The following is a 26,996-nucleotide window of genomic DNA, read 5'->3' as shown; positions in this document are numbered from 1 at the left end:
AGTACTAAATTTGCTTATATGCAAACGCTTAATTAAGGTAACAGTGTTTTGGTTTCTTGCTTATATCTCGAAAACAGTTACTCCTATCAATTTTTATCTTTTTACTAAAATTCAAGCTGATAAAATTTCCTACAAAATAGTTATTTGCATTTTTCATGTAGGACTAACCATAAGCGAGATATATGATTGAAAATAATTAATATTTAAAAATAAAGTGCTTTAACAGAAAATGTCTTGTGATTTAAAATACACTTAATTTATTGGGTCCAATACTTTATTAGAAGAAAAAGGAAGTGACATAAAAGTCACTGAAGTCTTCAGAGTCGTTTTTAAATGCTGCAGTTTCGTCTTCGTCTCAAACATTGAAAACTGAATTACATTTTTGTTCAGTAACAGTCACAGTTTTCTTATTGGTTTTTTGCTTATATCTCGAAAACAGTTACTCCTATCAATTTTTATCTTTCTGTCAAAATTAAAGCTGATAAAATTTCCTACAAAATAGTTATTTGCATTTTTCTTGTAGGACCAACCATAAGCGAGTTATAGAGTTGGATATAAATAATATTTAACAAAAACTTGCTTAAAAATAAAATGTTTGAAATACTGAAATTAAACTAAATTAATTGTGTCTAACACTTTAGTAGAGAAAAAAGAAAAGGACATAAAAGTCACCAAAGTCTTCAGAATCGTTTTTAGTCGTCATATTAATAACAATAACATTAATAATAATAATACTAATAGTACTAAATCTGCTTATATGCAAGCGCTTTATTAAGGTAACAGTTTTTTGGTTTCTTGCTTATATCTCGAAAACAGTTACTCCTATGAATTTTTGTCTTTCTTTCAAAATTAAAGCTGATAAAATATTCTACAGAATAGTTATTTGCATTTTTCTTGTAGGACCAACCATAAGCGAGTTATAGAGTTGGATATAAATAATATTTAACAAAAATTTGCTTTAAAATAAAATGTTTGAAAAACTGAAATTAAACTAATTTAACTGTGTCTAACACTTTAGTAGAGGAAAAAGAAGAAGACATAAAAGTCACTAAAGGTTTCAAAGTTGTCTTTAATTGTCATATTAATAACAATAACATTAATAATAATAATACTAATAGTACTAAATTTGCTTATATGCAAACGCTTAATTAAGGTAACAGTGTTTTGGTTTCTTGCTTATATCTCGAAAACAGTTACTCCTATCAATTTTTATCTTTTTACTAAAATTCAAGCTGATAAAATTTCCTACAAAATAGTTATTTGCATTTTTCATGTAGGACTAACCATAAGCGAGATATATGATTGAAAATAATTAATATTTAAAAAAAAAAGTGCTTTAACAGAAAATGTCTTGTGATTTAAAATACACTTAATTTATTGGGTCCAATACTTTATTAGAAGAAAAAGGAAGTGACATAAAAGTCACTGAAGTCTTCGGAGTCGTTTTTAAATGCTGCAGTTTCGTCTTCGTCTCAAACATTGAAAACCGAATTACATTTTTGTTCAGTAACAGTCACAGTTTTTTTATTGGTTTTTTGCTTATATCTCGAAAACAGTTACTCCTATCAATTTTTATCTTTCTTTCAAAATTAAAGCTGATAAAATTTCCTACAAAATAGTTTTTTGCATTTTTCTTGTAGGACCAACCATAAGCGAGTTATAGAGTTGGATATAAATAATATTTAACAAAAATTTGCTTTAAAATAAAATGTTTGAAAAACTGAAATTAAACTAATTTAATTGTGTCTAACACTTTAGTAGAGGAAAAAGAAGAAGACATAAAAGTCACTAAAGGTTTTAAAGTTGTCTTTAATCGTCATATTAATAACAATAACATTAATAATAATAATACTAATAGTACTAAATTTGCTTATATGCAAACGCTTAATTAAGGTAACAGTGTTTTGGTTTCTTGCTCATATCTCGAAAACAGTTACTCCTATCAATTTTTATCTTTTTACTAAAATTCAAGCTGATAAAATTTCCTACAAAATAGTTATTTGCATTTTTTATGTAGGACTAACCATAAGCGAGATATAAGATTGAAAATAATTAATATTTAAAAAAGAAGTGCTTTAACAGAAAATGTCTTGTGATTTAAAATACACTTAATTTATTAGGTCCAATACTTTATTAGAAAAAAAAGGGGGTGACATATAAGTCACTGAAATCTTCAGAGTCGATTTTAAATGCTGCATTTTCGTCTTCGTCTCAAACATTGAAAACTGAATTACATTTTTGTTCTGAAACGGTAACAGTTTTTACTTTGGTTTTTTGCTTATATCTCAAAAACAGTTACTCCTATCAATTTTTATCTTTCTTTCAAAATTAAAGCTGATAACATTTCCTACAAAATAGTTATTTGCATTTTTCTTGTAGGACCAACCATAAGCGAGTTATAAAGTTGGATATAAATAATATTTAACAAAAACTTGCTTAAAAATAAAATGTTTGAAATACTGAAATTAAACTAAATTAATTGTGTCTAACACTTTAGTAGAGAAAAAAGAAAAAGACATAATAGTCACCAAAGTCTTCAGAATCGTTTTTAGTCGTCATATTAATAACAATAACATTAATAATAATAATACTAACAGTACTAAATCTGCTTATATGCAAGCGCTTTATTAAGGTAACAGATTTTTGGTTTCTTGCTTATATCTCGAAAACAGTTACTCCTATGAATTTTTGTCTTTCTGTCAAAATTAAATCTGATAAAATATTCTACAAAATAGTTATTTGCATTTTTCTTGTAGGACCAATCATAAGCGAGTTATAGAGTTGGATATAAATAATATATAACAAAAATTTGCTTTAAAATAAAATGTTTGAAAAACTGAAATTAAACTAATTTAACTGTGTCTAACACTTTAGTAGAGGAAAAAGGAAAAGACATAAAAATCACTAAAGGTTTCAGAGTTGTCTTTAGTTGTCATATTAATAACAATAACATTAATAATAATACTAATAGTACTAAATTTGCTTATATGCAAACGCTTAATTAAGGTAAGAGAGTAGATAGAGATAGCCGGTTCAAAAACCACCTCCACCTCCCTCTACTGCGCATGTGTGAAAATTGTGTCAGTCAGCCGCAGACGCAAGCGCGTAATCGCAGCTCGCTGGCCTGCGACCAGCTGGTCAGCCGGCCTGCGGCCGACTGACGCCATTTGTGATGATGCAAATATATTTATGTAGTATAATAATAATAATAATAATAATAATCGTCGCCATCTTGGAAGTTTGAAAGTCGGCGGCGGTCATTTTTGTTTAATGGTAAATTGGCGCCAAATTTAAATTATTTCAAAATTAATATTTGAAATTAGTCGGCCATGTTTGTTTGTTAAAAAAAATGGCGCCAAAATTTTAATTTATTTAAAAATTAATATTGGGTGTAATGTTGGTAGCGCCGATGTCGTCACAAATTCCGCCTAAATTCTCACGTTAGATGGCGCCACGGTCTGCAAACTTTTCGCTAGATGGCGCTGCCGTCAGCGCAGCCGTCAATCAAAGATGGCGCTGGCCTCCATTTTTTTTTTTTAAACACACCCCCCGCCCGTTTGCGAATATGCAACCAAGAAAACAAGTAGTAGTAGTAGTAGTAGCTTTTTGGGGTTGTGAAATTTTTGGTTTTTGGGGTTGTGAAATTTTGAATATATGATTTTTGAAATGTGCAATTGTGAATACATGAAGTATATATACAATACATGCTGTATTGAGTTAAGCAAAATATCAGAAAATCATCGCGCTTGTCACTAATAACTAATAAAGGAAAGTCATTATTTTATCGATAAGGAAAAAAAACCTAGTATATGTAGTTTTTTATTTTTGTAATGTTGTTTGCCTAACTTGTCTGTTGCGCACCAAGTTTATTTTGTTATTTGTTTAAAATATAATGCAAAAAAAGTTGTTGTTGTTGTTGTTCCTTCCATGGGGAGTCGAACCTCAGGTAGGTAGAGTGGATAGTGCTGTCTATTTTGGAAACCTGAAAAAAATCATAAATTAGTTTTTTAAATAGAGGTGAACATCACACTTACCAAAAAATTTTACATTAATCTTCGTGAACAATACGTTCGAAATTAAAAATGTGGGCATCATGTTCCTGATTTCCATTAGCTTGCTTACGTCCCATATAAATCAAATAAGATCCGAGTCCTTCCATTAGTGTCGTAATTATGGTATCATTCATAACTGCTGTTAGTCGTTTAGGTAAAAAAACTTTACCGACGTTGTCCAGATATGCTACCATCATAACCCCATGTTGTGTGTTTGCCTTGGTTAAATTGATGATTTTATATTTCTTGTTCACTTCCAAATCGTTGGCACTGACATATGTATCAGTATATTCACAGGCAGCAATTTTATTCAGATTTAATAGTTGATCAGCCATTACAGAATCCTTTGAAATTTAAATGCAAAAATACACAGCGGAGCACATACAACTTCTCACAAAGATAGTTTTAATAAAACTGGTGAAATGTGTAAAAAACGGAACTTTTATAATCAATTTTTGCGGTTAACAGATAACACGCTTTCCTAAAAAATAAAAATGAAATAAAATATGATTTAATACTAATTTTGTGGTTTACCTTATCGTAGGAATTTTGTGACGCACTTTTTGTTTGATAAAAATTTGATAAAAATTTTCCTAAAAAATTAAACACATTTTTAGCAATCAAATGTGGTAAACAAATTTAAAAAATTAAAGAATTTACCAAAAAAAGATTATTTATGTTGGTTTTAGAGAAGAATTCAGTAGTCTGAATCGGAAGAATTTGTGGATGAAGAACTTGTGCCGAAGTCAATATTTTCGATAAACTTACGATGCGTCTTTTTGGCACAACTTTTGTAGGTCTGAAGCTGAAATTAGATGTTTAAATTAGATGTTTAGAAAGAACGTTTTATTAAGTTGTAATATAAACTTACTGTAAACAAACACTGATGAATACACCAACTACACCAACTATCTTCTTCACGAGTATAATCTGTTAAATTTTCAACCAGGACTGCATTGTGTGTAATAATCTTTTTAAAAGATAATTTTTTCAATTGAATTAAGATGGGTTCTCGCGGACAATTAATGTTAAATATAGATAAAGTTTTAGGTCCCGCTTGTATGACACTCTTAGTAAACTCATCATATTCAAAGTAATTATTTTCATTAAAAAAGTACAGCTTTCCGTTTAAATATCTAAATGTCCTTGTTATTTTATTAGGAACACCTTCAAATAATTCGTTTGTTAAACCAGGAACATTATATCCAGAGATGCAACTAGATAATGTAATATATGTATTATCTCTGAGAAAAAGATAAATACCACCTGAGTAAGTTGTTATCGCTGCCGAAATTGGACTTGATATTTTAAATTCTTCGCTTATAGATTTCGGATAATTAGTTTTAAATCTAAAAGTAGATAATGAAAAAAATATAAACTTCAGCTTTTACAATAATTACTATATCATCTGTTGAGGGTTTATGATAAATTGTTGTAAATTCTTCAAAATCTTTTGGTAAAAAATGTTAACCGCCCAGTAATTAATTAAGGTTTTGGATATGAATTTTTACCTATTTCAATTAAACAAATCCACTTTTTTTATAAAAGATGTATAAATGTGTTTTAACTATTAGAAATGTATATATTGTTTGTAAACTATTGGATATAAATTTTTTGGGGAAAATGATTGTAACGATAAATTAATAATCAAATACAACTGGATATTTATAAAATTTTTGATTCATAAATTTACAAGAAAAAAACGTTAGACAGGAAATAAGATAACAAAAATAATCAGAATGAATATTATTTTTTATTATACATAAAACAAACTACATACTTAAACTAAAAAAGTCATACACCTAAATAAATTTTTAATTGCAGTTTTTAAGCCAAACCTAACGCTATGAACATCATAAAAAACGCTATGAACATCATAAAACGATCCAACATGTATGAGGTTTAATGTACCCATACCCAAATGTCAATTATACCCCGCTCCTCATCGGTGTCTATCGCGGCGGTCAAGCGCCCCACGGTAAAAATATCAAAATAACCTCCAAGGGATGGGGGCGGTTCCAGTCGCAGATAGATGTTAATAAGGGAAACCCACTCGAAGGTGCCCGCGGGAATTTGGGTGAGGAGGTGGTCCACCTCCTCTTCGGTTAACCCAGCGTGGTTAACAACCAAATCTGGGTTATAGTCCCCATAGTAACCTGCGGGATGTTCTGTAACAAAAGAAAGAGAAATTTAATAAATAGATTACATTAATTTATTAAGACTGATGATGAAGTGTTGTAATTAAATTTCAAACAATTGATTCGGAAAAAATTTAAAATAAAATAATGTAAAAATTATTTCTACTTACTAGACATGATGGTTGTGTTGACTGTTGATATTTCAATAAAAATTATTTCACACACTAAAAGTTGATCCCTTTATACTTTTTGTAATCTTAACTAGAGTGGAGAGGGCAGGTTAATGAAGTAGGAGAAGGAAACGAGATTAAAACTTTAAACGTTTATTTCGGTAAATTCTGAATTACATAATTATAAATAAACCGTACATTATTAAGACTACAGATACATATTTTAGTTTTTAAGTAATGATGCATACATAACGGAAGTTGTGGTTGCAATTTTGGACAAGAGTTTGCTTCCTCCAAATTGATGATCCTAGGGTAAAAGTCCTTTGAATCGAAAAATTGTCTTAAAAAATCCTCTTTAACGCTTCCTTTTACGTAAATAATATCGATAACATCATCGATAATATTTTCTTCTAGTATGTTATAAATATTTTCATAGTCGATATTTCCACTGTTGTAACGTAATAGATGATGATTTAATTCTAAATATTTCACTTGTTTTTTTACATCTGCACTTAGTTGACGAAACGGCACCGGTGATTTAAACAAATAGTGACCAGTTCGATGTCCATCAAATATTGTTAATTCTTTAACGATGAATTCAGGTATATAAAATCCTTGAACATCAATCACTACTACCTTCATGTTGAACACTTAAATCTAGACTGAAAAATTTGTTCACGATGAGCAGAATTTAAGATCTCCTTTAAAATATTTTTCATTTGATTAATTCTAAACTTAAACCTTTCTCTGTCTGCAGCGCATTGTATCCAATAGTTTCCTTTTCTAGCATCTTGATAAGCATATGACCAAACTATTAGATTATGTACTTCCGGAGCACTATCACTTATAGTAACACTTTTTTTCATCCTTATATCAGTTGTCTAATTATTCCTGTTAACGGATAGTACTGCATTATTCTATCATGAATGATAATACAATAAGCTCTTGTATCGGCTGGGAAATTATTATCGCTTTCAAATTCTAAGCTGATATCAATGGTGGAACTTCGAATTGCTTCGTTTTGCTTGGAACAGTCTAATACAAATATCGGTCTTTTTGTATAATCTGTATAGCTTAATATAGGTTCAGCACGATCTTTTCCATTAAATTCCTTATAAAAATCAACGTAAGCTTGATATGCTTCTAAATATTTATTTTTAGCAAATTGTAGTTTCCATGTTTCATATGGATAAACATTTGAATTCAACCATAAACGTACGCTTCTTACATCACAATGATCAAATAGAGTAACATCAGACTTTGGATTATTTTTTCGGTTTGTTTGAAAGCAAACGATAATAAATCTTGGTCTTTCTAATTGAGTAGATGTTTTAACTCTCCAGATGTCGTTATTAGTTTGTCGAACTGATGGAAGTTCATGAATTTCCCATTTTCTGAACGGTAACGATATAACACGATCTTTGTTGATCCCTTCTAATATAGTTAATTTAATTTCATCATTTGGGTAAACATGTTTTGCTTTTAATTCAATATTGTTAATCTTAAGTGTCGCTTTTCTCGTTCCGGTAGAAATGAAACAATTAGCATCGTTACGACTTCGTATTAATCGAAGTTTTTGATGACCGCTAACTATCCGATGATAATCAAATGGTAAATTTAACAGATAAGATAAAGGGATTCTAAATGAAAACGTATTATCAGTTTCATTAAATGTCTTCAGTTGTTGACTTTCTTGATCATTCCATCCAGCGAGAGTTAATGCTCTTACTTCATCTTTGCCATAACATAGAAAAGTTTTGATTGTAGATACTGTTCCGACTTCACGTACACTATCTAACTCAACATTATTCAATTCATAGCTTACATTCTCAAATAAATATGCTGCTGCATTATTAGTCAAGGTTACATTTCCACCGCCAGTTTCCGGTACCGGATCTGGTATGAACTCACCGTCCACTTGTATAAATGATTCAAAGAGAGAAATCCAAATATCTCTCTGATTAATTATAATTTCGATTTCATCATTGTTATCGAAAGATCTTACTTGCGGACTATATGTATGTTCTTCCTCTTTACTTATGCTGTCGTCTATTTCCGGTGAACTGTAAACCTGAAGTTTGCTGGCGGACATTATATCCTAACGATTTAAGAATCTGCACGCTCTGATGTGATAATGTCGACTGATGACAAGATACTGACTGATAATTTGATGGATTGTATGATTTTTTATATTGATTTTGAAACACTAAACCCATGTTTATGCTTCTTTTTTCAGAGCAAGACGAATATTGATTGTTTGACCGTTAAAATCTATAGGACAATGGTCTTGATCAACAATATCAATAGTTAGGTTAGGTATATTGGATCTATTAATGATAGGTAAATAAATAGGATTTAATGGTTCCACAAAAATCTGTTCGGCTGGACTAACACTTAAAGCAGTTTCATAAAGAGTATGAGATTCTTTGTTTTTGTAGAAAGAACCTCTTACAATATTACACTCGATACGTATTGTATTAACCTTAATTATGTTAACAGGTAAATCACTTTCATGTAATTGTCTTGCTTTAAGTTTCCTTTTAGAAAAACCTAACAATTTACCAATACTATCTTCGTGAGCGAAATTAATGTCGTAAATACTAAATATCTCACACTTTAATGTGTTTTCGTTAGCCTTCAATGAAAATGTATTCTGTTTTTGAGCATCAGTTGCAGATCGTCCACTAAGAATAATTTGTATATATTTTTCTATAGCAGCTATTTCATAAGCACCTTTCGGAAATGTTATCACTTTTTCTTCAGTAGTGTTCGGAGCAAAATAATAAAATTTATTTGTACCCTCTTCTATATTTGGTATATTATTGTTAGTATAAAAACCGATTAAAGCTATAGCATAATTCGAATTTTCTTCAAGGTCAATGGGTGGCTCATAGTGTTCAGACAGCGTACTTTCAACACCTGTTAGGGAGAATGTCTTATACATGACTGAATAAAATACATGATTATCTCATCTTTTATTATGTAAAAACATCAAACATAAATGTCCGCAATTATATGATAAAAATTGATAACGATCATGATTAAAGTAAATATTACAATTTCCTAAGTATCGTACTAATTCTAGAGGTGGCTTTAGATTTCCATAACTATCAAAATAATCAACCTGTTTATTTGTTTTTCTATAACAAACCCAATGAGTTCCGGATCCTTTTTTAGAGTCCAAATTAATGATAGCACATTCTGTCTTATCAGGTTTCATATGAATTAATTCATCTCTCATAAAAACGCCTTTAAATTTGGGTAGTTTTAATAATTTAGCATATCTTCTTAAATCATTATCAGTTAGTGCCCTATTAGGCAGTTTTATTGGTAGTTTTTTGGAAATTTACGTAAATACAATCCATAACCTCGTGGTTGCTTTCGAAGATATAAACCACTTCCCGCCTTCCCGATAGCGATATCTTCCAGTACTTTATTATGACGTTTATTCTCATCTAATTTCTGTTTCGCTGCTTTAGCATCATTTACAGCTTTAGTTATAGCAGCAGCACCTCCGCCCATAGCCCCTAAGGCACTAAGTCCTCCAAAAATTAATGGTAACAATGGTAAAAATCCTCCTGTTTTTATAGGTATAATACGAGGAATTTTTATACGCTTACGACCTCCAGATTTTCTAACTGCTATACGAGCAGCTGATAATGCAGATTTTATATTATCATATCCCTTATTTTCTAAATTTGATAAAAGAGCTTTATGAAAAGGTTGTTGTTTTTTCTGTGTCCTCTTTCTAGATTTCTTTGTCTTCCTTTTCGATTTTTTCCTTTGGATTCCCATACCTAATTTCCTTTTGACTTTCATTGCGTTAGTTACAAACCAGGCACTTGCTTTTTCACCAAATGAAGCGTCTTTAGACTTAACACGTGACCATGCACTATCTTCTAAAATTCGATCCGCTTGATGTCTATCTTTTAAATCGTTGGAATTAGCGTAAGCTATATCGTGCGTTTTACAAAAGCTGTCAAGCTTGTTTATTCCAGGATCACCTCGTTCTAACCGTTTCTTAAGTTTTGTACCAGGTCCGCAATATTGATATCCTGGTAAATGTAATTCAAAAGGTAATTTATTGATTGCAGTATTTAATAGTCCTTCCCCTTTGAAAGACAACATTTAACTGAACTTTTTTCCCTATATAAACCTTCTTATAAATGTTTTTAATTTAGTATGAAAATGAAAGTGTTAAAGCAAAAATTACAATTACCTATCATAAATCATGATTATAATAATGTTGATAATAAACATAAAATGTCTCATCGACATGGTACACTTTTACCCGAATCAATACGTTGTATAATTTGTGGACCTTCTGGTGGAGGAAAAACTAACATATTATTGTCTTTATTGTTTGATCCCAACGGATTGAAATTTGAAAACATATATATTTATTGTAAATCATTATATCAACCGAAGTATAAACTGCTTAGTGATGTGCTACAAAAAATTAAAGGAATGGAATATAACCAGTATGAACATAATGAAGACGTGCTAGATCCAAAAGATGCAAAAAATAACTCTATTTTTATATTTGATGATGTCATAATGTGTAATCAAGCTAAGATAAGGGATTACTTTTGCATGGGCCGGCATAAAAATATTGATAGTTTCTATCTCTGTCAAACATATACAAAAATACCGAAACATTTAATTCGAGATAATGCAAATTTATTGGTAATATTAAAACAAGATCTGTTAAATTTAAAACATGTATATGAAGATCATGTTGGTGCTGATATGAAATTCGAACAATTCTGTGAAATATGTCAGGAATGTTGGAAAAACCAATATGGTTTTTTGGTTATATGTAAAGATAATGAATTAAATAAGGGTCGATATAGAAAAGGGTTTGATCATTTTATTCAAGTGTAGAGTGATATCTATTTGAGAACGTTTCCAGACCGGTTAATATCAGTTTCACAGCGGTTAGTATCGGTGCGATATCGGTTAATACCGGTTCCAAAGCGGTTAGTATCGGTTAGATACCGGTTAGAGACCGGTTAATATCGGTCTCAGACCGGTTAGTATCGGTGTGATATTGGTTAATACCGGTTCCAGAGCGGTTATTATCGGATAGAGACCGGTTAATATCGGTTTCAGACCGGTTAATGTCTGTTAAAAAGCAGTTCCTGATCGGTTTGAGATCGGTTAATATCAGTTTGAGACCCGTTATAATAGCAGTCGAATAAGAAGTTATATAAACAATAATTCTGATTTGTTCGGTTAGTTTATAACATTAAGCGGTAATGATGGGTACCAAACCAGATCAAAACCTTAAAAGACATATATTAAAAGCAGCTGATTCAATTCGAAAGAAGTATAAAGCCATAAAGTTAAACAGCAGTGAAGCGGATGAGTCAATTAAAAAGCTTTTTCAGCCTGTTATAAATCCTTTAGAAGAAATTTCAATAAAATTGGAGAAGCAATCTCCACCACCACAGCAACAACAACAAAAACAACACAAAAGACCAAAACATCATATTCAAAAGCAAAGGAAACAATTTCTTAAACTACCAAAAAAAGAAAAGATTAAACAAGAACTTGAACTACCAGTTGAAGAAACATATGAACCTAGTACATCACTGCGACAACCAGAAGAAATATATGAGTCATTACCAGAAATAAAAGAAGAAGATGAAGAAACCAAATCTGACACTATGGATGATTTAATTAATAGCAGACATATTTTAGATGAATTTTTAGAACAATATCCTCCAGTTGCGAGAAATGCAATAGAAGCAGTTTTAGAGAAAACCAGTGATCAGACATTTGGTCCTAGATATAATTCAAAAGAGAATAAACTATTTATGGGTAAACATGAATTAATAATCAGTCAAAATGGTGATTTAATTTTAGATAATGAATCATTTCCTGGTACTCCTGGTTTATACAGACTAATATTTTTTAAAAACCCTGAAGATAAATACACTCAAATTACAAAAGAGGATCGGTCAGCATACAAAAAAATACTTGAAATTTCTAATACACATAGAAAAAATAATGATCCCACAAAACAACTAAAAGGTCATAGAGGTGTAAAATATACTCAAATTGTGCAACCAATGTTTACTTCATTTCCTAAATCTCCGTTTATTGGTGAAGGATTATTCACTAATAAACGTGTAGAATATGTTTACTGGGATGACATAAATGAATTAGTGTCACGTCTAGCATTATTACATGCAGCGACAAAAGCGGGTAACAATTCCCATCTGAATGAAATTTTATCAATAGAAGAAGAATTAAAGGAATGTGGTGTAATATATTAGGCTTAAGTTTTTTTCTGGTTAATCCTCAGTGTTGAAATGCCCATTGATCTATTCGGACGTAAAGTGTTATCAGCATCAAGTGCATTTTTTAAATCTACACCATCACCTTTTGTTTTCACTGCTGATGGTGACCTTGATTTAAAACATCATAGAATCTGTAACATTAATGATCCAACAGAAGACAAAGATTGTGCGAATAAGGTATATATTGATTTAGTAAGTAAACAAATATACCAAAAGATGGAAGGAGTAATAGCTGCTTTAACGGATTTAAATAATAATGTTCATAAAGCAGATGCTATATGGATGGATAAATTTAATCAGTTAAACTTAACCATGAATGTTAAGTACAAAATACTTGATGAAAAAATTGATAATATAATTGCTACAATTCCTCACACGATTGAATCAGAATTGCATAACAAACATTTAAGTATAAATTATGAAATCGATAACAAGTGGAAAAAATTTATGAATAATTCAAATGAGATAACCAGACGAATAAAAAAACTTGAAGAACGCTTTGAAGGAATCGATAGTATTAAGATAAAACCAGAAACCATTTCCAAACGTTCTAAAGCAGGTGATACAGATCAACTTGAAAATGTACCTATATCAAAGAAAAGGAAAGTAACAGATTCATATGAAAATAGTGAAAGATAGAACCCATGCCTCATAATAAAAACAAGTGTCCTCCAGGTCAAATGTCAGATCGTCATGGAAATTGTAGAGAAGTGTACCGTAAATAAGCAATGGTTCGACTAAAGCAAGTTAGTGATGTAAAGCAAAAATTGGTAAACGAGATATTTAAACCTGCACGCAGGAATTTTAAACGAAGACGTACTATAATTAAAGGATTGGATGATTTATGGCAAGTAGATTTAGCAGAAATGCAAAATTTATCTTATCATAATAATGGATTTAAATATATTTTAGTCGTAATCGACTGTTTTTCTAAATTTTTATGGACCAGACCACTGAAATCGAAATCAGCTAATGAGGTTAGCAGAGCTATGGAATCAATACTGAAGAATGAAAAAGAACGAATACCAAAGAATTTACAGTCAGATCAAGGAAAGGAATTTTATAATACCACTTTTCAGGATTTGATGAGACGTTATAATATTAATCACTATAGTACGTACAGCGTTAAAAAAGCAGCAATTGCTGAACGAGTTATACGTACTTTAAAATCCAAAATTTATCGATATTTTACGTTATTTGCGACACATAAATGGATAAATAAATTGCAAGAGATAACCAAAAATTATAATACTACAATACATCGAACAACAGGAAGGAAACCCACAGAGATAAACGCTTCGAATCAAGGAGACATAACAGCATATGATCATCTAAAGATTGTTGATAAAAACAGAAAAAAATTTAAAGTCGGAGATTTCGTAAGAATTAGCAAAGAAAAGATGTTATTTGAAAAAGGATATACACCCAATTGGTCAACGGAAATTTTTAAAATCAGTAAGATTAATCTAACCAATCCTGTAACATTTCTGCTAGAAGATAAAGAAGGTCAACCAATCAAAGGAGCTTTTTATATTTGGGAATTATCAAAAACTCAATATCCTGACGTCTATTTAGTTGAGAAAGTGATTCGACGTAAAGGAACTAAATTATTTGTGAAATGGTTAGGTTTACCAGATAATCAGAATAGTTGGATTGAAATGAAAGATATTACCTAATAAATAAGAAATATATATACGATATAATTATTTAACGTCTAATTTAGTTCCATTTAAGATGGCAACGAGTGTAGAACCTGTTATAAAAAAAGTGCTGCATTTTGAAAAAACCATAAGCGATATTCGATTACTAATGAAACTGGAACTACTGAAATTAGGACCGTGCCAGTTGATGGATATATTTAAAAATAATCAGAATGAATATTATTTTTTATTAGACATAAAACAAACTACATACTTAAACTAACAAAGTCATACACCTAAATAAATTTTTAATTGCAGTTTTTAAGCCAAACCTAACGCTATGAACATCATAAAAACGATCCAACATGTACAAACAATTCCAAACATTGCTAAAAAGGTAGGAACATGATTAAAACAATTTTTTATTGAAACTACATCATGATCATTAAGTATAAGTCTCTTCCAGTCAGTATCAATATAATTACTATTGGTAAAAACTAGTCTTAATTTAAAATATATTACAGAGTTTGCTATAGAAACATTTTCATATTTAAATATTTCTATTGCAGTATTGCTCAAATAACCCAGATTCATCTTCTTCCATTGGTAATCAACATCGTTGAAAAATAAACTTTTCCAGAGAGGAGACCATCTTGTGTTGTTAGGACTTTCACTAGTGAAGACGATGTACATATCTACAACATCTAACGGTTTTTGCACGTACAACACATTTTGTATAAGAGTAACAAACAAGATGAGTGATGAGTTCAAAAGAGGCATTACACTTGAAACGCAGTGGGTTGTTGTTGTTGTTGTTGTTGTTGTTGTTGTTGTTGGCTTCCTGTATCATCTAAAATACACGAAACACAATTATTTATTGATGAAGGAGGACCATCAAACTGATCTTCGTCAAAACTGTTATAATAATGTTGTAAACATGGTAGATTCAGCTTTATATCATGATCTTGTTGATATGTTTCCGGTAATTTATGAAATATATCCATCAACTGGCACGGTCCTAAAATATGTCTGCTATTAATTAAATCATCCATAGTGTCAGATTTGGTTTCTTCATCTTCTTCTTTTATTTCTGGTAATGACTCATATATTTCTTCTGGTTGTCGCAGTGATGTACTAGGTTCATATGTTTCTTCAACTGGTAGTTCAAGTTCTTGTTTAATCTTTTCTTTTTTTGGTAGTTTAAGAAATTGTTTCCTTTGCTTTTGAATATGATGTTTTGGTCTTTTGTGTTGTTTTTGTTGTTGTTGCTGTGGTGGTGGAGATTGCTTCTCCAATTTTATTGAAATTTCTTCTAAAGGATTTATAACAGGCTGAAAAAGCTTTTTAATTGACTCATCCGCTTCACTGCTGTTTAACTTTATGGCTTTATACTTCTTTCGAATTGAATCAGCTGCTTTTAATATATGTCTTTTAAGGTTTTGATCTGGTTTGGTACCCATCATTACCGCTTAATGTTATAAACTAACCGAACAAATCAGAATTATTGTTTATATAACTTCTTATTCGACTGCTATTATAACGGGTCTCAAACTGATATTAACCGATCTCAAACCGATCAGGAACTGCTTTTTAACAGACATTAACCGGTCTGAAACCGATATTAACCGGTCTCTATCCGATAATAACCGCTCTGGAACCGGTATTAACCAATATCACACCGATACTAACCGGTCTGAGACCGATATTAACCGGTCTCTAACCGGTATCTAACCGATACTAACCGCTTTGGAACCGGTATTAACCGATATCGCACCGATACTAACCGCTGTGAAACTGATATTAACCGGTCTGGAAACGTTCTCAAATAGATATCACTCTACACTTGAATAAAATGATCAAACCCTTTTCTATATCGACCCTTATTTAATTCATTATCTTTACATATAACCAAAAAACCATATTGGTTTTTCCAACATTCCTGACATATTTCACAGAATTGTTCGAATTTCATATCAGCACCAACATGATCTTCATATACATGTTTTAAATTTAACAGATCTTGTTTTAATATTACCAATAAATTTGCATTATCTCGAATTAAATGTTTCGGTATTTTTGTATATGTTTGACAGAGATAGAAACTATCAATATTTTTATGCCGGCCCATGCAAAAGTAATCCCTTATCTTAGCTTGATTACACATTATGACATCATCAAATATAAAAATAGAGTTATTTTTTGCATCTTTTGGATCTAGCACGTCTTCATTATGTTCATACTGGTTATATTCCATTCCTTTAATTTTTTGTAGCACATCACTAAGCAGTTTATACTTCGGTTGATATAATGATTTACAATAAATATATATGTTTTCAAATTTCAATCCGTTGGGATCAAACAATAAAGACAATAATATGTTAGTTTTTCCTCCACCAGAAGGTCCACAAATTATACAACGTATTGATTCGGGTAAAAGTGTACCATGTCGATGAGACATTTTATGTTTATTATCAACATTATTATAATCATGATTTATGATAGGTAATTGTAATTTTTGCTTTAACACTTTCATTTTCATACTAAATTAAAAACATTTATAAGAAGGTTTATATAGGGAAAAAAGTTCAGTTAAATGTTGTCTTTCAAAGGGGAAGGACTATTAAATACTGCAATCAATAAATTACCTTTTGAATTACATTTACCAGGATATCAATATTGCGGACCTGGTACAAAACTTAAGAAACGGTTAGAACGAGGTGATCCTGGAATAAACAAGCTTGACAGCTTTTGTAAAACGCACGATATAGCTTACGCTAATTCCAACGATTTAAAAGATAGACATCAAGCGGATCGAATTTTAGAAGATAGTGCATGGTCACGTGTTAAGTCTAAAGACGCTTCATTTGGTGAAAAAGCAAGTGCCTGGTTTGTAACTAACGCAATGAAAGTCAAAAGGAAATTAGGTATGGGAATCCAAAGGAAAAAATCGAAAAGGAAGACAAAGAAATCTAGAAAGAGGACACAGAAAAAACAACAACCTTTTCATAAAGCTCTTTTATCAAATTTAGAAAATAAGGGATATGATAATATAAAATCTGCATTATCAGCTGCTCGTATAGCAGTTAGAAAATCTGGAGGTCGTAAGCGTATAAAAATTCCTCGTATTATACCTATAAAAACAGGAGGATTTTTACCATTGTTACCATTAATTTTTGGAGGACTTAGTGCCTTAGGGGCTATGGGCGGAGGTGCTGCTGCTATAACTAAAGCTGTAAATGATGCTAAAGCAGCGAAACAGAAATTAGATGAGAATAAACGTCATAATAAAGTACTGGAAGATATCGCTATCGGGAAGGCGGGAAGTGGTTTATATCTTCGAAAGCAACCACGAGGTTATGGATTGTATTTACGTAAATTTCCAAAAAACTACCAATAAAACTGCCTAATAGGGCACTAACTGATAATGATTTAAGAAGATATGCTAAATTATTAAAACTACCCAAATTTAAAGGCGTTTTTATGAGAGATGAATTAATTCATATGAAACCTGATAAGACAGAATGTGCTATCATTAATTTGGACTCTAAAAAAGGATCCGGAACTCATTGGGTTTGTTATAGAAAAACAAATAAACAGGTTGATTATTTTGATAGTTATGGAAATCTAAAGCCACCTCTAGAATTAGTACGATACTTAGGAAATTGTAATATTTACTTTAATCATGATCGTTATCAATTTTTATCATATAATTGCGGACATTTATGTTTGATGTTTTTACATAATAAAAGATGAGATAATCATGTATTTTATTCAGTCATGTATAAGACATTCTCCCTAACAGGTGTTGAAAGTACGCTGTCTGAACACTATGAGCCACCCATTGACCTTGAAGAAAATTCGAATTATTCTATAGCTTTAATCGGTTTTTATACTAACAATAATATACCAAATATAGAAGAGGGTACAAATAAATTTTATTATTTTGCTCCGAACACTACTGAAGAAAAAGTGATAACATTTCCGAAAGGTGCTTATGAAATAGCTGCTATAGAAAAATATATACAAATTATTCTTAGTGGACGATCTGCAACTGATGCTCAAAAACAGAATACATTTTCATTGAAGGCTAACGAAAACACATTAAAGTGTGAGATATTTAGTATTTACGACATTAATTTCGCTCACGAAGATAGTATTGGTAAATTGTTAGGTTTTTCTAAAAGGAAACTTAAAGCAAGACAATTACATGAAAGTGATTTACCTGTTAACATAATTAAGGTTAATACAATACGTATCGAGTGTAATATTGTAAGAGGTTCTTTCTACAAAAACAAAGAATCTCATACTCTTTATGAAACTGCTTTAAGTGTTAGTCCAGCCGAACAGATTTTTGTGGAACCATTAAATCCTATTTATTTACCTATCATTAATAGATCCAATATACCTAACCTAACTATTGATATTGTTGATCAAGACCATTGTCCTATAGATTTTAACGGTCAAACAATCAATATTCGTCTTGCTCTGAAAAAAGAAGCATAAACATGGGTTTAGTGTTTCAAAATCAATATAAAAAATCATACAATCCATCAAATTATCAGTCAGTATCTTGTCATCAGTCGACATTATCACATCAGAGCGTGCAGATTCTTAAATCGTTAGGATATAATGTCCGCCAGCAAACTTCAGGTTTACAGTTCACCGGAAATAGACGACAGCATAAGTAAAGAGGAAGAACATACATATAGTCCGCAAGTAAGATCTTTCGATAACAATGATGAAATCGAAATTATAATTAATCAGAGAGATATTTGGATTTCTCTCTTTGAATCATTTATACAAGTGGACGGTGAGTTCATACCAGATCCGGTACCGGAAACTGGCGGTGGAAATGTAACCTTGACTAATAATGCAGCAGCATATTTATTTGAGAATGTAAGCTATGAATTGAATAATGTTGAGTTAGATAGTGTACGTGAAGTCGGAACAGTATCTACAATCAAAACTTTTCTATGTTATGGCAAAGATGAAGTAAGAGCATTAACTCTCGCTGGATGGAATGATCAAGAAAGTCAACAACTGAAGACATTTAATGAAACTGATAATACGTTTTCATTTAGAATCCCTTTATCTTATCTGTTAAATTTACCATTTGATTATCATCGGATAGTTAGCGGTCATCAAAAACTTCGATTAATACGAAGTCGTAACGATGCTAATTGTTTCATTTCTACCGGAACGAGAAAAGCGACACTTAAGATTAACAATATTGAATTAAAAGCAAAACATGTTTACCCAAATGATGAAATTAAATTAACTATATTAGAAGGGATCAACAAAGATCGTGTTATATCGTTACCGTTCAGAAAATGGGAAATTCATGAACTTCCATCAGTTCGACAAACTAATAACGACATCTGGAGAGTTAAAACATCTACTCAATTAGAAAGACCAAGATTTATTATCGTTTGCTTTCAAACAAACCGAAAAAATAATCCAAAGTCTGATGTTACTCTATTTGATCATTGTGATGTAAGAAGCGTACGTTTATGGTTGAATTCAAATGTTTATCCATATGAAACATGGAAACTACAATTTGCTAAAAATAAATATTTAGAAGCATATCAAGCTTACGTTGATTTTTATAAGGAATTTAATGGAAAAGATCGTGCTGAACCTATATTAAGCTATACAGATTATACAAAAAGACCGATATTTGTATTAGACTGTTCCAAGCAAAACGAAGCAATTCGAAGTTCCACCATTGATATCAGCTTAGAATTTGAAAGCGATAATAATTTCCCAGCCGATACAAGAGCTTATTGTATTATCATTCATGATAGAATAATGCAGTACTATCCGTTAACAGGAATAATTAGACAACTGATATAAGGATGAAAAAAAGTGTTACTATAAGTGATAGTGCTCCGGAAGTACATAATCTAATAGTTTGGTCATATGCTTATCAAGATGCTAGAAAAGGAAACTATTGGATACAATGCGCTGCAGACAGAGAAAGGTTTAAGTTTAGAATTAATCAAATGAAAAATATTTTAAAGGAGATCTTAAATTCTGCTCATCGTGAACAAATTTTTCAGTCTAGATTTAAGTGTTCAACATGAAGGTAGTAGTGATTGATGTTCAAGGATTTTATATACCTGAATTCATCGTTAAAGAATTAACAATATTTGATGGACATCGAACTGGTCACTATTTGTTTAAATCACCGGTGCCGTTTCGTCAACTAAGTGCAGATGTAAAAAAACAAGTGAAATATTTAGAATTAAATCATCATCTATTACGTTACAACAGTGGAAATATCGACTATGAAAATATTTATAACATACTAGAAGAAAATATTATCGATGATGTTATCGATATTATTTACGTAAAAGGAAGCGTTAAAGAGGATTTTTTAAGACAATTTTTCGATTCAAAGGACTTTTACCCTAGGATCATCAATTTGGAGGAAGCAAACTCTTGTCCAAAATTGCAACCACAACTTCCGTTATGTATGCATCATTACTTAAAAACTAAAATATGTATCTGTAGTCTTAATAATGTACGGTTTATTTATAATTATGTAATTCAGAATTTACCGAAATAAACGTTTAAAGTTTTAATCTCGTTTCCTTCTCCTACTTCATTAACCTGCCCTCTCCACTCTAGTTAAGATTACAAAAAGTATAAAGGGATCAACTTTTAGTGTGTGAAATAATTTTTATTGAAATATCAACAGTCAACACAACCATCATGTCTAGTAAGTAGAAATAATTTTTACATTATTTTATTTTAAATTTTTTCCGAATCAATTGTTTGAAATTTAATTACAACACTTCATCATCAGTCTTAATAAATTAATGTAATCTATTTATTAAATTTCTCTTTCTTTTGTTACAGAACATCCCGCAGGTTACTATGGGGACTATAACCCAGATTTGGTTGTTAACCACGCTGGGTTAACCGAAGAGGAGGTGGACCACCTCCTCACCCAAATTCCCGCGGGCACCTTCGAGTGGGTTTCCCTTATTAACATCTATCTGCGACTGGAACCGCCCCCATCCCTTGGAGGTTATTTTGATATTTTTACCGTGGGGCGCTTGACCGCCGCGATAGACACCGATGAGGAGCGGGGTATAATTGACATTTGGGTATGGGTACATTAAACCTCATACATGTTGGATCGTTTTATGATGTTCATAGCGTTTTTTATGATGTTCATAGCGTTAGGTTTGGCTTAAAAACTGCAATTAAAAATTTATTTAGGTGTATGACTTTTTTAGTTTAAGTATGTAGTTTGTTTTATGTATAATAAAAAATAATATTCATTCTGATTATTTTTGTTATCTTATTTCCTGTCTAACGTTTTTTTCTTGTAAATTTATGAATCAAAAATTTTATAAATATCCAGTTGTATTTGATTATTAATTTATCGTTACAATCATTTTCCCCAAAAAATTTATATCCAATAGTTTACAAACAATATATACATTTCTAATAGTTAAAACACATTTATACATCTTTTATAAAAAAAGTGGATTTGTTTAATTGAAATAGGTAAAAATTCATATCCAAAACCTTAATTAATTACTGGGCGGTTAACATTTTTTACCAAAAGATTTTGAAGAATTTACAACAATTTATCATAAACCCTCAACAGATGATATAGTAATTATTGTAAAAGCTGAAGTTTATATTTTTTTCATTATCTACTTTTAGATTTAAAACTAATTATCCGAAATCTATAAGCGAAGAATTTAAAATATCAAGTCCAATTTCGGCAGCGATAACAACTTACTCAGGTGGTATTTATCTTTTTCTCAGAGATAATACATATATTACATTATCTAGTTGCATCTCTGGATATAATGTTCCTGGTTTAACAAACGAATTATTTGAAGGTGTTCCTAATAAAATAACAAGGACATTTAGATATTTAAACGGAAAGCTGTACTTTTTTAATGAAAATAATTACTTTGAATATGATGAGTTTACTAAGAGTGTCATACAAGCGGGACCTAAAACTTTATCTATATTTAACATTAATTGTCCGCGAGAACCCATCTTAATTCAATTGAAAAAATTATCTTTTAAAAAGATTATTACACACAATGCAGTCCTGGTTGAAAATTTAACAGATTATACTCGTGAAGAAGATAGTTGGTGTAGTTGGTGTATTCATCAGTGTTTGTTTACAGTAAGTTTATATTACAACTTAATAAAACGTTCTTTCTAAACATCTAATTTAAACATCTAATTTCAGCTTCAGACCTACAAAAGTTGTGCCAAAAAGACGCATCGTAAGTTTATCGAAAATATTGACTTCGGCACAAGTTCTTCATCCACAAATTCTTCCGATTCAGACTACTGAATTCTTCTCTAAAACCAACATAAATAATCTTTTTTTGGTAAATTCTTTAATTTTTTAAATTTGTTTACCACATTTGATTGCTAAAAATGTGTTTAATTTTTTAGGAAAATTTTTATCAAATTTTTATCAAACAAAAAGTGCGTCACAAAATTCCTACGATAAGGTAAACCACAAAATTAGTATTAAATCATATTTTATTTCATTTTTATTTTTTAGGAAAGCGTGTTATCTGTTAACCGCAAAAATTGATTATAAAAGTTCCGTTTTTTACACATTTCACCAGTTTTATTAAAACTATCTTTGTGAGAAGTTGTATGTGCTCCGCTGTGTATTTTTGCATTTAAATTTCAAAGGATTCTGTAATGGCTGATCAACTATTAAATCTGAATAAAATTGCTGCCTGTGAATATACTGATACATATGTCAGTGCCAACGATTTGGAAGTGAACAAGAAATATAAAATCATCAATTTAACCAAGGCAAACACACAACATGGGGTTATGATGGTAGCATATCTGGACAACGTCGGTAAAGTTTTTTTACCTAAACGACTAACAGCAGTTATGAATGATACCATAATTACGACACTAATGGAAGGACTCGGATCTTATTTGATTTATATGGGACGTAAGCAAGCTAATGGAAATCAGGAACATGATGCCCACATTTTTAATTTCGAACGTATTGTTCACGAAGATTAATGTAAAATTTTTTGGTAAGTGTGATGTTCACCTCTATTTAAAAAACTAATTTATGATTTTTTTCAGGTTTCCAAAATAGACAGCACTATCCACTCTACCTACCTGAGGTTCGACTCCCCATGGAAGGAACAACAACAACAACAACTTTTTTTGCATTATATTTTAAACAAATAACAAAATAAACTTGGTGCGCAACAGACAAGTTAGGCAAACAACATTACAAAAATAAAAAACTACATATACTAGGTTTTTTTTCCTTATCGATAAAATAATGACTTTCCTTTATTAGTTATTAGTGACAAGCGCGATGATTTTCTGATATTTTGCTTAACTCAATACAGCATGTATTGTATATATACTTCATGTATTCACAATTGCACATTTCAAAAATCATATATTCAAAATTTCACAACCCCAAAAACCAAAAATTTCACAACCCCAAAAAGCTACTACTACTACTACTACTTGTTTTCTTGGTTGCATATTCGCAAACGGGCGGGGGGTGTGTTTAAAAAAAAAAAATGGAGGCCAGCGCCATCTTTGATTGACGGCTGCGCTGACGGCAGCGCCATCTAGCGAAAAGTTTGCAGACCGTGGCGCCATCTAACGTGAGAATTTAGGCGGAATTTGTGACGACATCGGCGCTACCAACATTACACCCAATATTAATTTTTAAATAAATTAAAATTTTGGCGCCATTTTTTTTAACAAACAAACATGGCCGACTAATTTCAAATATTAATTTTGAAATAATTTAAATTTGGCGCCAATTTACCATTAAACAAAAATGACCGCCGCCGACTTTCAAACTTCCAAGATGGCGACGATTATTATTATTATTATTATTATTATACTACATAAATATATTTGCATCATCACAAATGGCGTCAGTCGGCCGCAGGCCGGCTGACCAGCTGGTCGCAGGCCAGCGAGCTGCGATTACGCGCTTGCGTCTGCGGCTGACTGACACAATTTTCACACATGCGCAGTAGAGGGAGGTGGAGGTGGTTTTTGAACCGGCTATCTCTATCTACTCTCTTACCTTAATTAAGCGTTTGCATATAAGCAAATTTAGTACTATTAGTATTATTATTAATGTTATTGTTATTAATATGACAACTAAAGACAACTCTGAAACCTTTAGTGATTTTTATGTCTTTTCCTTTTTCCTCTACTAAAGTGTTAGACACAGTTAAATTAGTTTAATTTCAGTTTTTCAAACATTTTATTTTAAAGCAAATTTTTGTTATATATTATTTATATCCAACTCTATAACTCGCTTATGATTGGTCCTACAAGAAAAATGCAAATAACTATTTTGTAGAATATTTTATCAGATTTAATTTTGACAGAAAGACAAAAATTCATAGGAGTAACTGTTTTCGAGATATAAGCAAGAAACCAAAAATCTGTTACCTTAATAAAGCGCTTGCATATAAGCAGATTTAGTACTGTTAGTATTATTATTATTAATGTTATTGTTATTAATATGACGACTAAAAACGATTCTGAAGACTTTGGTGACTATTATGTCTTTTTCTTTTTTCTCTACTAAAGTGTTAGACACAATTAATTTAGTTTAATTTCAGTATTTCAAACATTTTATTTTTAAGCAAGTTTTTGTTAAATATTATTTATATCCAACTTTATAACTCGCTTATGGTTGGTCCTACAAGAAAAATGCAAATAACTATTTTGTAGGAAATGTTATCAGCTTTAATTTTGAAAGAAAGATAAAAATTGATAGGAGTAACTGTTTTTGAGATATAAGCAAAAAACCAAAGTAAAAACTGTTACCGTTTCAGAACAAAAATGTAATTCAGTTTTCAATGTTTGAGACGAAGACGAAAATGCAGCATTTAAAATCGACTCTGAAGATTTCAGTGACTTATATGTCACCCCCTTTTTTTTCTAATAAAGTATTGGACCTAATAAATTAAGTGTATTTTAAATCACAAGACATTTTCTGTTAAAGCACTTCTTTTTTAAATATTAATTATTTTCAATCTTATATCTCGCTTATGGTTAGTCCTACATAAAAAATGCAAATAACTATTTTGTAGGAAATTTTATCAGCTTGAATTTTAGTAAAAAGATAAAAATTGATAGGAGTAACTGTTTTCGAGATATGAGCAAGAAACCAAAACACTGTTACCTTAATTAAGCGTTTGCATATAAGCAAATTTAGTACTATTAGTATTATTATTATTAATGTTATTGTTATTAATATGACGATTAAAGACAACTTTAAAACCTTTAGTGACTTTTATGTCTTCTTCTTTTTCCTCTACTAAAGTGTTAGACACAATTAAATTAGTTTAATTTCAGTTTTTCAAACATTTTATTTTAAAGCAAATTTTTGTTAAATATTATTTATATCCAACTCTATAACTCGCTTATGGTTGGTCCTACAAGAAAAATGCAAAAAACTATTTTGTAGGAAATTTTATCAGCTTTAATTTTGAAAGAAAGATAAAAATTGATAGGAGTAACTGTTTTCGAGATATAAGCAAAAAACCAATAAAAAAACTGTGACTGTTACTGAACAAAAATGTAATTCGGTTTTCAATGTTTGAGACGAAGACGAAACTGCAGCATTTAAAAACGACTCCGAAGACTTCAGTGACTTTTATGTCACTTCCTTTTTCTTCTAATAAAGTATTGGACCCAATAAATTAAGTGTATTTTAAATCACAAGACATTTTCTGTTAAAGCACTTTTTTTTTTAAATATTAATTATTTTCAATCATATATCTCGCTTATGGTTAGTCCTACATGAAAAATGCAAATAACTATTTTGTAGGAAATTTTATCAGCTTGAATTTTAGTAAAAAGATAAAAATTGATAGGAGTAACTGTTTTCGAGATATAAGCAAGAAACCAAAACACTGTTACCTTAATTAAGCGTTTGCATATAAGCAAATTTAGTACTATTAGTATTATTATTATTAATGTTATTGTTATTAATATGACAATTAAAGACAACTTTGAAACCTTTAGTGACTTTTATGTCTTCTTCTTTTTCCTCTACTAAAGTGTTAGACACAGTTAAATTAGTTTAATTTCAGTTTTTCAAACATTTTATTTTAAAGCAAATTTTTGTTAAATATTATTTATATCCAACTCTATAACTCGCTTATGGTTGGTCCTACAAGAAAAATGCAAATAACTATTCTGTAGAATATTTTATCAGCTTTAATTTTGAAAGAAAGACAAAAATTCATAGGAGTAACTGTTTTCGAGATATAAGCAAGAAACCAAAAAACTGTTACCTTAATAAAGCGCTTGCATATAAGCAGATTTAGTACTATTAGTATTATTATTATTAATGTTATTGTTATTAATATGACGACTAAAAACGATTCTGAAGACTTTGGTGACTTTTATGTCCTTTTCTTTTTTCTCTACTAAAGTGTTAGACACAATTAATTTAGTTTAATTTCAGTATTTCAAACATTTTATTTTTAAGCAAGTTTTTGTTAAATATTATTTATATCCAACTCTATAACTCGCTTATGGTTGGTCCTACAAGAAAAATGCAAATAACTATTTTGTAGGAAATTTTATCAGCTTTAATTTTGACAGAAAGATAAAAATTGATAGGAGTAACTGTTTTCGAGATATAAGCAAAAAACCAATAAGAAAACTGTGACTGTTA

The 26,996-nt window shown here is 30.4% G+C and overlaps 3 long non-coding RNA genes across 3 annotated transcripts; 1 reads left to right on the top strand and 2 right to left on the bottom strand.

The window, feature by feature from the left end:
• Positions 1 to 3,803: 3,803 nt before the first annotated feature.
• Positions 3,804 to 4,727, bottom strand: LOC135267423 (uncharacterized). Its single transcript, XR_010335850.1, has 4 exons — positions 4,713 to 4,727; positions 4,587 to 4,645; positions 4,035 to 4,533; positions 3,804 to 3,982 (listed from the first exon to the last, which is right to left on the bottom strand). It is a non-coding gene; the product is annotated as an uncharacterized LOC135267423 (long non-coding RNA).
• Positions 4,728 to 14,539: 9,812 nt separating this feature from the next.
• LOC135267422 (uncharacterized) lies at positions 14,540 to 15,293 on the bottom strand. Its single transcript, XR_010335849.1, has 2 exons — positions 15,057 to 15,293; positions 14,540 to 15,000 (listed from the first exon to the last, which is right to left on the bottom strand). It is a non-coding gene; the product is annotated as an uncharacterized LOC135267422 (long non-coding RNA).
• A 7,366-nt stretch (positions 15,294 to 22,659) lies between these two features.
• LOC135267424 (uncharacterized) lies at positions 22,660 to 23,583 on the top strand. Its single transcript, XR_010335851.1, has 4 exons — positions 22,660 to 22,674; positions 22,742 to 22,800; positions 22,854 to 23,352; positions 23,405 to 23,583. It is a non-coding gene; the product is annotated as an uncharacterized LOC135267424 (long non-coding RNA).
• Positions 23,584 to 26,996: the final 3,413 nt, after the last annotated feature.

Source organism: Tribolium castaneum, unplaced genomic scaffold (genome assembly GCF_031307605.1).
Source record: "Tribolium castaneum strain GA2 unplaced genomic scaffold, icTriCast1.1 ptg000023l, whole genome shotgun sequence".
Taxonomy (NCBI): Eukaryota; Metazoa; Arthropoda; class Insecta; order Coleoptera; family Tenebrionidae; genus Tribolium; species Tribolium castaneum.
The sequence above is the reverse complement of the archived record's forward strand: the minus strand, read 5'-3'. Positions and strand labels throughout refer to the sequence as shown.